Here is a 10,028-nt window from a genome sequence, read left to right as displayed (position 1 = left end):
ATATATATATATATAGTTTATCAACTTCAATTATTCATCAAATGAGCATGGATTTTCTAACCAGCAATCGTGTCACCACAGCCTTCATCCTGAACACACACACACACACACATTCAAATAACAGACAAATATAGAATCCTCAAAGAATTCTTTAAAAATATTGAAACTAAAAATACATATGAGATTAAAATTAATATAAACAAATAAATGTGGGGGTTTTAAAGAAATATATGCCAAGTAGGGTCTTGCAGCAGAAAAAACAGAATTATTACATCAAACATTGAATGCAAACCAAAATGGTTACATTTGAGTGTTCCTTGAAGGTTATCAAGTATATTGTCATCATCATTAACATCCATCCACCATGCTGGCACAAGTTGGAAGTTTGACATGGTCTGATGGGTTAAAGGACTGCAGCAGGCTGTAAGGGCTGTTTACACATGTCACTTCATCAACATTTTAACGTCCACTTTTCCATGTTTGTATGAATTGAAAAGAGTTGATTTAGGGCAGATTTTCTTTGGCCAGACAAGTTTTCACAGAAGACTGGAAATGAATGACACTGCTTGTATGACAGTGACACTCGTTTACAACTGGTATGCAATGTCAAGACAAAGAGACACAGACATGCATAGATGTGTCTGTATATAAAGAACCCCTTCGGACATGAATAACTATGGGATTGTGCCTAGAAAGATTCCCTCCGAGGCACAAGTCCAGGAAAGGTTGTTTTATGGAAGACCAGCAGTCGCCCATGAATACCAGCCTCCCCTCTCCATGCCACTGATATTATCTAAGGGATGAGCAAAGGCCAATACAACCTGGCACCAGTGACATTGCAACTCATTTCTACAGGTGAGTGAACTGCAGCAACATGAAATAAAGTGTCTTGCTCAAGAACACGAAACACACAACTCGGTGCAGGAAGCGAACTCACTACCTCATGATTGTGCACCCGATGCTCTAACCCCTGAGCCATGCACCTTATGGTTGCAGCATGTTAAAAGCGCTTGTGTTGGCGCCACATAAAAAGCACCCAGTAAAGTGGCTGGTGTCAGGCAGGACATCCAGCCACAGAAACCATAACACTGAACTGAAAGGAGGTTTCCAGCAAACCTTTGAACGCGAGCATAACAATTGTTTCCAGATGAAAAAGGTATCAGACTCTTTCAAAATTATAGCCATGATTAGATTAGTGCAATAATAAAGGTGCAGATCGATTTCTTATATCCTGTGCACAGTATCTTTAACATGGGAAACCAACTCAATTTTTGCCTTAGAATTATTAAGAACTGAGTTTATTTTTACCAGTATTAAGTAAGCAATCATCATCATCATATGTACCAGTGCAAACAGAACATGGACCCAATTTTGTTTCAGAAATCCTATTGTGCAAAAATTACAATAATCATTCCATTTCAACATTCTATTTGCAGTCTAATGGTATCATTTTGGGTATTCGTTTAGTAAAAATTAAGGTTACAAATGTCTACAAGCAACATTCTTCTTCCAAAATTACTGAAGAGATTCGAGTTTCTTTCACTGGCAACAATTGATGCAGACATCAGAGTTTGTCATCTTCTGTGTTCCTGTATGGACCCTGTTTATGTGATTAGATTACAAAAATGAAATTATACTCCTATTAGAAAGGAAAGAATACTTTGGGGGTTAATCTAGTGATCAGCTTAACAGGTTTCATCAATGTGAAATCTAAGTATATTTGGCAGTTCAATTTCCCTTTAATCTGCCAAATTATGGACTTCAAGATCAGTCCTGTGAGGTACAAATGTCTTATGATCTAGCTTATGAGATACAGAGGTTTTATGACCAACCGTGTATTGTACAAATGTGTCTTATTACTATGTGTGTATATATATGAATGTGTATACACACATAGTGTGTATCTGTGTGTGTATTTGAATATATTATCTGCTTTTATAAGCAAAACAAACCCTTCTACTTAAAGCATTTGTTGTAACTTCATTTTTTTTTTTTATATAAAAACAAAAGCCGTTGTAGCATAAAGAGAAGGTATTTGCTATGTTAGGCTTTTTCTCACATTACAAAGTTTCAAAATAACAACAAAAATAAAAGTGGTATGCATATTGATAGTGTTTTTGGTTGAGTGATCAAAATATATTTAAGCTTAGGACAGGACTTGGAGACATAAAAGGCAATATGTTAGATACGCTACAAAGCTTATTCTACTCTTAGCTAGGACAGCCTTTTAAACTTTAATTATTCTCCGTCGATAAGAAAGGCACATGGCCTAGTGGTTGGGGTGTGGTACTCACGATTGCGAGATCATGGGTTCAATTCCCAGGGTGGGCAGCAAGTTGTGTTCTTGAGCAAAACACTTCCTTTCACATTGCTCTAATGCCGTGTGAAGATGGGCATGTCAAAGAATGGACCCAATGTTCCCTCTGCCTGTCATAAAAAGGCAATTAAAAGAGGGTGAGGTAGGATTTGCACTCTGACCTTGTAAAAACCTCACCAGCAATAACTACCCAAACCGACCCATGGGTTGGAGGGTTTTCACCTGAATAGGACAAAAGTGTCACCTGCCAGGAGGTGTAGGGAGTCACCAACAACGTGCAGAGATACACAGTTACAATGCATGACCACCACCCCCAAAAATCTACAAATAAAAGAAATATAATTCTAGTCAAAGGCAAAAGAAACAACTCCCAGATTAAGAGGCCACAGTCCCTAATTTATGGAAAGCATGACGACAAGTTTAAACTTGACAGCAATCACTATTTTGAATGCTTCATTTTACATAGCTGACATTAAGGCTATCGTTAATTAATCAACACTTACGTGCCAATAAAATCCCTGTTTGCTCATCCAGGTTACGGTTAATTAATTAACACTTATGTGCCAATAAAAATTTGTTTGCTCAAAAATTACAGAAATCTCCAGATTTTCTAAAACCTTTATAGATTACCTGAAGGCATGGAAAAAAACAAAACAAAAACCCAGCAATAAAATTATGAAAAGAGCTGCTGCTGCTGCTTAATTTCAGGTGAAGTCTGAGTAGATTAATGGTAGAAGTCATTCTAGCTGCAAGACGCAGTTTCTAAATCATCATCATCATCATCAAGACAATTGAAAACATCAGGAAGAATGTGGGGGGGGGGGAGAATGTTTTAGATTTTCTTCACAAATAGAAAGATCAACTCTTTTAATATCAAACCTACCTAAGGCCTCCCTTAATTCTTTGACACAAACTTCCCTGGTTTAAAGTGATTTGAATTAAAAAACCTTCCTTGAAAATTTCATGCTGATTTATTTTCCAAACAGCAGATTAATAATAATAAAATTAGTTTGCTAAATTTTTCTTTGTTTTTAAAATTGATTGAAACAAAGGCAGTGGATTTCAGGAGAATGGGTTATGTGGGGGTTAGTATCATTACAAGAGGTTGTTCTAAAACAAGGTGTCAATGAAATGTGAAGAACTTGGTTGCGAGATGAAGAAACAAATGATTTAGTCAACCATGGGTGTTAAGGTACGAAATAAAAGAGTTGCAAGACTTTGAGAGGGAGTTTGTGAAATACTGAAAGTATCAGGAATAGGACCAGCAATGAGTATTTCAAAATGCAGCAACAACAACAGTGGTGATGAAGAAGAAGAAGAAGTCACTTTAGGGGCCTGAAACCAAAGGATTTAGTCAAAGAATTAATGGAAAAAGTGAAAATGTAAATAGCAGAAAAGTTGAACTGAATAGAATAAAGTTTAAATTAGAACCGGAACACAGGATGTAGATGTGTTATTTCTGGTGAGATAAGCATCAGTTTCAAGAATCTTATCTTGTAGTTGTTGACCTACAAAAGGTATTTGAAGAGTGTCAAAAAAATAATGTCTGCTTTGCACAATTGGCCAGGATGATGCTCAATGGGCATTTTACAACTAGCGCTAATCTGTCTCCTTATCTATCTCTCTATCCATCCGTCTTTAGACTCTTTACCCATCCTCTATTTCTCAACATTGTTGCATTGGAATTCTTGTAGAGAAATTATTTGATTCACACTGGGAAATCAAATCCAAGTTTTCACATTAATTATCTGCTTTATGTAAATTAGTTAATCTTAATACTTGATAATACAAACAGGCTCCCATGAAATGTTACCTTTGCTTTTTGGAATCTGAATAATTCCCATAAGTGGTTGTTCCACTCAAATCGGCCTTAAGGTAGCAGACTCATTCTCAGACACATTCCAGCCATGATCATTCTGTCCTGTTCCTCTTTTAATTTTTTTTTTTTTTTTGGGGTCAAATATTATTTAGCCAATGGTGGTGCCCCAGCATGGCCACGATTTCTGGCTGAAGTTGATAATGGAATAATAAAATATCCAATGAGTTTCTTCGTTTTTAAGACAGTAGAGCATGATGTGGGAAAATTGGCTACTATTTCTAGCAAGTTGAGCCACATAATGGCTTCTTTCTTGTAAAGCAAGTACAAAGTGGTTCACGGTAATGGTAAGGAAAAGATGATTGCCTTTGATTCTCTCTAAATAAAAGATTGGCTATATATAATAGAAGATACACAGTTAAACTAAAGAATTCAATCATTGCAGAAAACAGAATAATAAGATGGTGAGGAAAAATTTAATCAGATTCTGAGACTGATGGAAGGAATTTAACCTCCCTAGACACAAAACCTGGACCAAATACTAGCAACAGATAGGACTTCACTAAAAAAATCCAATGGTCAGAGAGTGTGATTAAACCTGGGGACAAAGTTTTCCATCCAAGTTGGAGTCTATGGAAAAGGAAATGTATTGACATTTTCCAGGAATGTTGTTGATTGATCTAAGTTTAGTTAGTTATACAACACATCTAGAAATAACAGTAATGAAATTGCTGAGATACTTGTAATCTAGAGTGAGTTCTGGGAAACACATTATATAATAAAATATAAGCTGACAGGTTAAATAGACTAAATTCAATTGTGATATATGTAGAAGGATGTAATAATATATTTATAAAGCGGAACATACAAAGAAAAACAAAAAACTGCAAAGTAGTTTGACAAAACCTGTTGCAACAATCACTCCAAAGCCACTGTTGATTCACTGGGTCTGTAGTGTTATATTGGCACAAGAGACTAATTGATGTACATAATATTTTAGGTCAATCAGCAAAGCAGACACTGGAGCACAATGCAGTCAAACGGTCTGAACCCATATCAGCATGAAAGATGGACATTAAATAATGATGATGATGATGATGATGATGATGATATTGAGGAAATGAAAAAGAGGAAAGAAAAACTGTAATTTTGAACTCATTAAAATCAAAATGAAATTCCCTCATTAAAACAATGACATATACAAACACCAGTTACTTTGACTATCATTAATTAATTGCTTGCTTTTTTTTTTTCATAATGTTAATTATTAAGCTGAATATTCAGCTATCAATTAAACATTTATATACACACACGTATATATATATATATATATATATATATATATATATATATGTGTGTGTGTGTGTGAGTGAGTGCTTGTGTGTAACAAGCAAAGTAGCTCGTTAGAAAATCTAAGAGATGAAAGTAGTAACTATAATGGGAAGTAATGTTTGTTGCCATTTCAATATGGTTGTTCTGTGCAAACTGATGTAACTACCATTTTTAGGGGATAAAAATGGTAATGACATCGGTTCGTATGGAACAGCCATGTTGAAATGGCAACAAACATGACTTGTTTTTCTTTCTCTCTCATATGTGTGTGTGTGTGTGTGTGTGTGTGTGTGCATGCACACACACACATTCCTATGATCATCATTTAATGTCCATCTTCTCTGCTAGCATGGCTTGGGTGGTTTGACCAGATCCAATGGGTCAAAGAATTCTATCAAGCTCCCATGTCTGCTTTAGCATAGTTTCTAGGGCCGGGTACACTTCCTAACACCAAACACTTTACAAAGTGTACTGGGTGGTTTTTCTTTAATTTTTCTTGTGGTGCCAGCACCAGTGAGCTTGCTGATTAACTCACAAGACAAAAAAGGGGGGGGGGGCTTGATAGAGTGGGGTTTTAGTCGAGAGGAGGTTGGTTTTATGCCAGATGTTAAGAGATTAAATTATGACAGGGACAAGTAGAGCGGTCTTGCTACTGAGGAGATATGCAGCTACCCTGCATCATATAAAGGTGGATGGGATTAGCTGGAAAGAATGATGGGGTGATGACGTGTCAGAGTTGATTCTCAAGATACAAAGATGAGAAGTATAAGAGAGAATACAAAGGGTCGTGAGGCAAGGGTGGAGAAGTTCATAAGAGGAGAGTGGCAGATGGTTGGAGTTGGGTATAGAAGTTAATATAGGGGCCCCTACACACAGTTTGTTCCAATGGATAAGGTATAGGAGCTATCTGTTCAAAGGTCATGAATTCAAATACATTAGACCTTTTATTTCAGGCTGCTTAGCTGTTAAGAATACACAGCAGAATTTGGGGTAAAAGGTCCAAAGGGCTGATGATATTCTGAACACAAAAAGTCAAGGGATCTGGCTGTGTGGTTAACACTTGCCAACCACATGGTTTCAGTTTCACTCCTACTGTGTCACATTTTGGGCAAGTGTCCTCTACAATAGCCTCAGGGTGACCAAAGCGTTGAGTGGAAGCAGCCTATGTGCACATGCGAGAGAGAAACTGGGTGTGAGTGGGTGTTTGTGGCTCCTTGACATCATCTGATAGTCGTAAATGAGTGTCAGTCATACAGGCAGTGTACTTCATTTCAGATCTTCAGTGAAGACCTGTTTGGCCATGGAGAAATACTACCTTGCTTCAAAGCAGGTGAAGGTTGGCAACAAGGACATCTGACGGGAGAAAATCTGCTTCAATGAATTCCATCTGACCTATGCCAGCATGGCAAAGTGGATGATGATGATGATGATGAAAGCACTGACTGTTTATCACACCAAAGTGTAGGATAGATACACACACATTATTAGTAAGCTTTGTTGAATTAATGACAATAGATAACGAGGTAAAGGAGAAATCCCAATATCAATTAATTTGTAAATGTTGTGCTATTGTGATTTTATTTAAGTGGAGTAATTAATTATATTTTAGGATGAAAAATAAATATACTTAAATCCAATTTTTTTTTGTTTGTTTTTTTGTTTTTAAAGGACTTTACTCTTTATTCATCACTCATCATATACACAAGCAAGAGACTAGTTCATATCTTGAAATGAGATCTATTGATCTCTTGTTATTGATTTCTCCCTAGATATGATTAGTATAACTTTCCCTTTATCTTGCTCTTATAAGTCATTGTTCATTGAGGCATTTCTCAAACAATTCACAGAATTACTGCTGTCGCTGCTGCTGCTACTTGAACACCATGAAGAGGGGATTCTTGTGTACACACAAACACTTCAAAGTCCCAAACAAGTTTTAAGCCTCTGCCTGCCTGCCTGCCTGCCAGTTTAGACATACCAAAGTTGTTACAATATTTGCCACAACATGCAAACGGCACTGCTGCTCGTTGAATGTCATCAGCAATTTAATCAGCTAAATGAAATATATCTGATGTTGATAATTCAGGCTAAACAAAGGCTCCTCGTATGATGTCATCACTGACAACAACAAAACAAAACAAAACAAAATGAAAAAACACTTGTTATTTGTTATGGCTGAAACACTGAGTGCAATCAATGGTAAAGGGCTTACAGCAGTAGTAGTAGTAGGTGTGGTGGTAGAAGTGATGGTGGGAGTAGTAGTAGCAGTGGTGATAGTGATAACTGTGGTGGTGATAGTAGTAGTAGTAGTAGTAGAGGTGGTGGTGGCAGTAGTAGTATAGGTGGTGGTGGTAGTAGTAGTAAAGATGGTGGTAGTAGAAGACAAAACTAGGTTAACCATTTAAATGTGAAATTTCTTTTCAAAACTGTTATGAAATACAAAAATAAGTGGTTGAGTTCACCTAAGAATCAGTTAAAATGTCTTTGCATTAAATTCAAAGTTTAAATGAAAATAATTTCATGAAAAGCCGACAAGAGGTGACATAACTAGTTGTTGCAGGTTTCAGTGATAATTTGGAGATAGACACTCTTGACTTTTCCCAAATTGATATTCTCAGGATTTAAAAACTGTTCTGTATTTTCAGATGAAAAAAAAACAGAAACAGTGACAGGAAAATAAGATGGAAATCAGGCTTTTAACAACTTTCAGTAGAGATATCGTCTGATTTTATCTTTTGACTTGTTCCACCCTTTTTTTAGTGGGGGGGGGGGGGGGGGGATAGTGGCCATGCAGGAGCATAGCCTTGAAGGGTTTTTAGTCAAACAAATTGAGTCTTGTACTTATTTTGGAGCCTGGTACTTGTTCAAGCAGTCTTTTGATGTCAAACTGCTCAACTACAGAAAGGTAAACACACCAACACTGGTTTACATACACACACACACAAACAAAAATATACAACAGGCTTCTTTCAGTTTCCATCTACCAAATTCACTCACAAAGCTTTGGCTGAGATTTATTTTTAATTTCTGTAGAAGTAGTTTTCATTGTTTATTTTATGTTGTTTCCTCAAATAAAAATATAGTTACAAGGATATGTCATCAGCTGGAAGTACAAGACAATAAAATATTATATTAACCCTCATGTTTATCAAGATTAATACTTAATAAACACTTTAATGAGATTACCACATAAGTATCAGAGCCGTTCATCATCATCATCATCGTTTAACGTCCGTTTACCATGCCAGCATGGGTTTGACAGTTCGACAGGGGTCTGGGAAGCCAGGAGGCTGCACCAGGCTCCAGTCTGATCTGGCAGTGTTTCTACAGCTGGATGCCCTTCCTAACGCCAACCACTCAGAGTGTAGTGGGTGCTTTTATACGTACCACTGGCACAGGGGCCAGAGCGGGCTGGCATCGACCACAATCAGATGGTGATTTTTACATGCCACCAGCATGGAAGGTAGTCAAGGTGGTGCTGGCATCGGCCACGTTCTGGTGGTGCTTTTTACATGCCCCCGGCACGGGCATCACGACTACAATTTCCATTTAAATGTGAACTGATTTGATTTTGATGTACTTGACTCAATAGGTCTCCTCAAGCATGGCATGTCGCCTGAAGATCCAAATTTTGAAATAGTTTGGTTTGGTTTGGTGTAAAACACTCAAAGATTATTGGAATAATGTAAATAATGAGACCAGATATGCCAAAATTAGTGTAGAAGTTAAAACTAGTTTCACTAACATTCTCAAGTTTGTGTATGGCTGTGGTTTTAGTTGTACAAATGTAGTTTTATCAAAGCAGAGAGAAACAGTTTTGAACTTAAGAGGAAGGGATGAATTACAAGTAAACCTCACAAACCTCCAGCCCTTCACTAATATGTAAACACACCTCACCCATAAGAACTCAATAAATAATAAGCATATTCACTTTTTAATGTATTTTATATTATCACCAGTATTATTTATGCAGTTCTATTATCTATATAAATAAAACTGAGAATGTGTGTCTGTCTGTATGTGTGCATCACTAAAACTTGAGAACTACCCAACCAATTTCATTCAAATTTTACACATGCCTTACTTAGGGACCATGCAGTGTCATGGGCCAAAAAACTTTTCAACTTCTTGCCTAATGAAAGCCCAGAGCAATTGTTTATCTCTTCCACTGTTTCAGTATTTCATGTCAAAACTGAAACAATAACATCTCTATTAGTACTTTCACTATTATATGCTTTCAATTACTTTCATTATGTATCTATGTACATGTCTGCATATGTGTGTGTGTGTGTGTGTATATATATATATCATCATCATCATCATCATCATCGTTTAACGTCCGCTTTCCATGCTAGCATGGGTTGGACGATTTGACTGAGGACTGGTGAAACCGGATGGCAACACCAGGCTCCAGTCTGATTTGGCAGAGTTTCTACAGCTGGATGCCCTTCCTAACGCTAACCACTCCGAGAGTGTAGTGGGTGCTTTTACGTGCCACCTGCACGAGAGCCAGTCCAGCGGCACTGGCAACGACCTCACTCAAATGATTTTCTAACGTGCCAT

At 37.0% G+C, this 10,028-nt stretch overlaps 1 protein-coding gene across 1 annotated transcript in view; it reads right to left on the bottom strand.

Moving 5' to 3' along the window:
* Positions 1-10,028, bottom strand: part of LOC106867319 (glucose-induced degradation protein 8-A homolog) — a 70,099-nt gene that overhangs the window by 43,904 nt on the left and 16,167 nt on the right. The gene's annotated exons all lie outside the window — the stretch shown is intronic.

Source organism: Octopus bimaculoides, chromosome 3 (assembly GCF_001194135.2).
Source record: "Octopus bimaculoides isolate UCB-OBI-ISO-001 chromosome 3, ASM119413v2, whole genome shotgun sequence".
NCBI lineage: Eukaryota > Metazoa > Mollusca > Cephalopoda > Octopoda > Octopodidae > Octopus > Octopus bimaculoides.
This window is presented reverse-complemented; position numbering and strand designations above follow the sequence as displayed.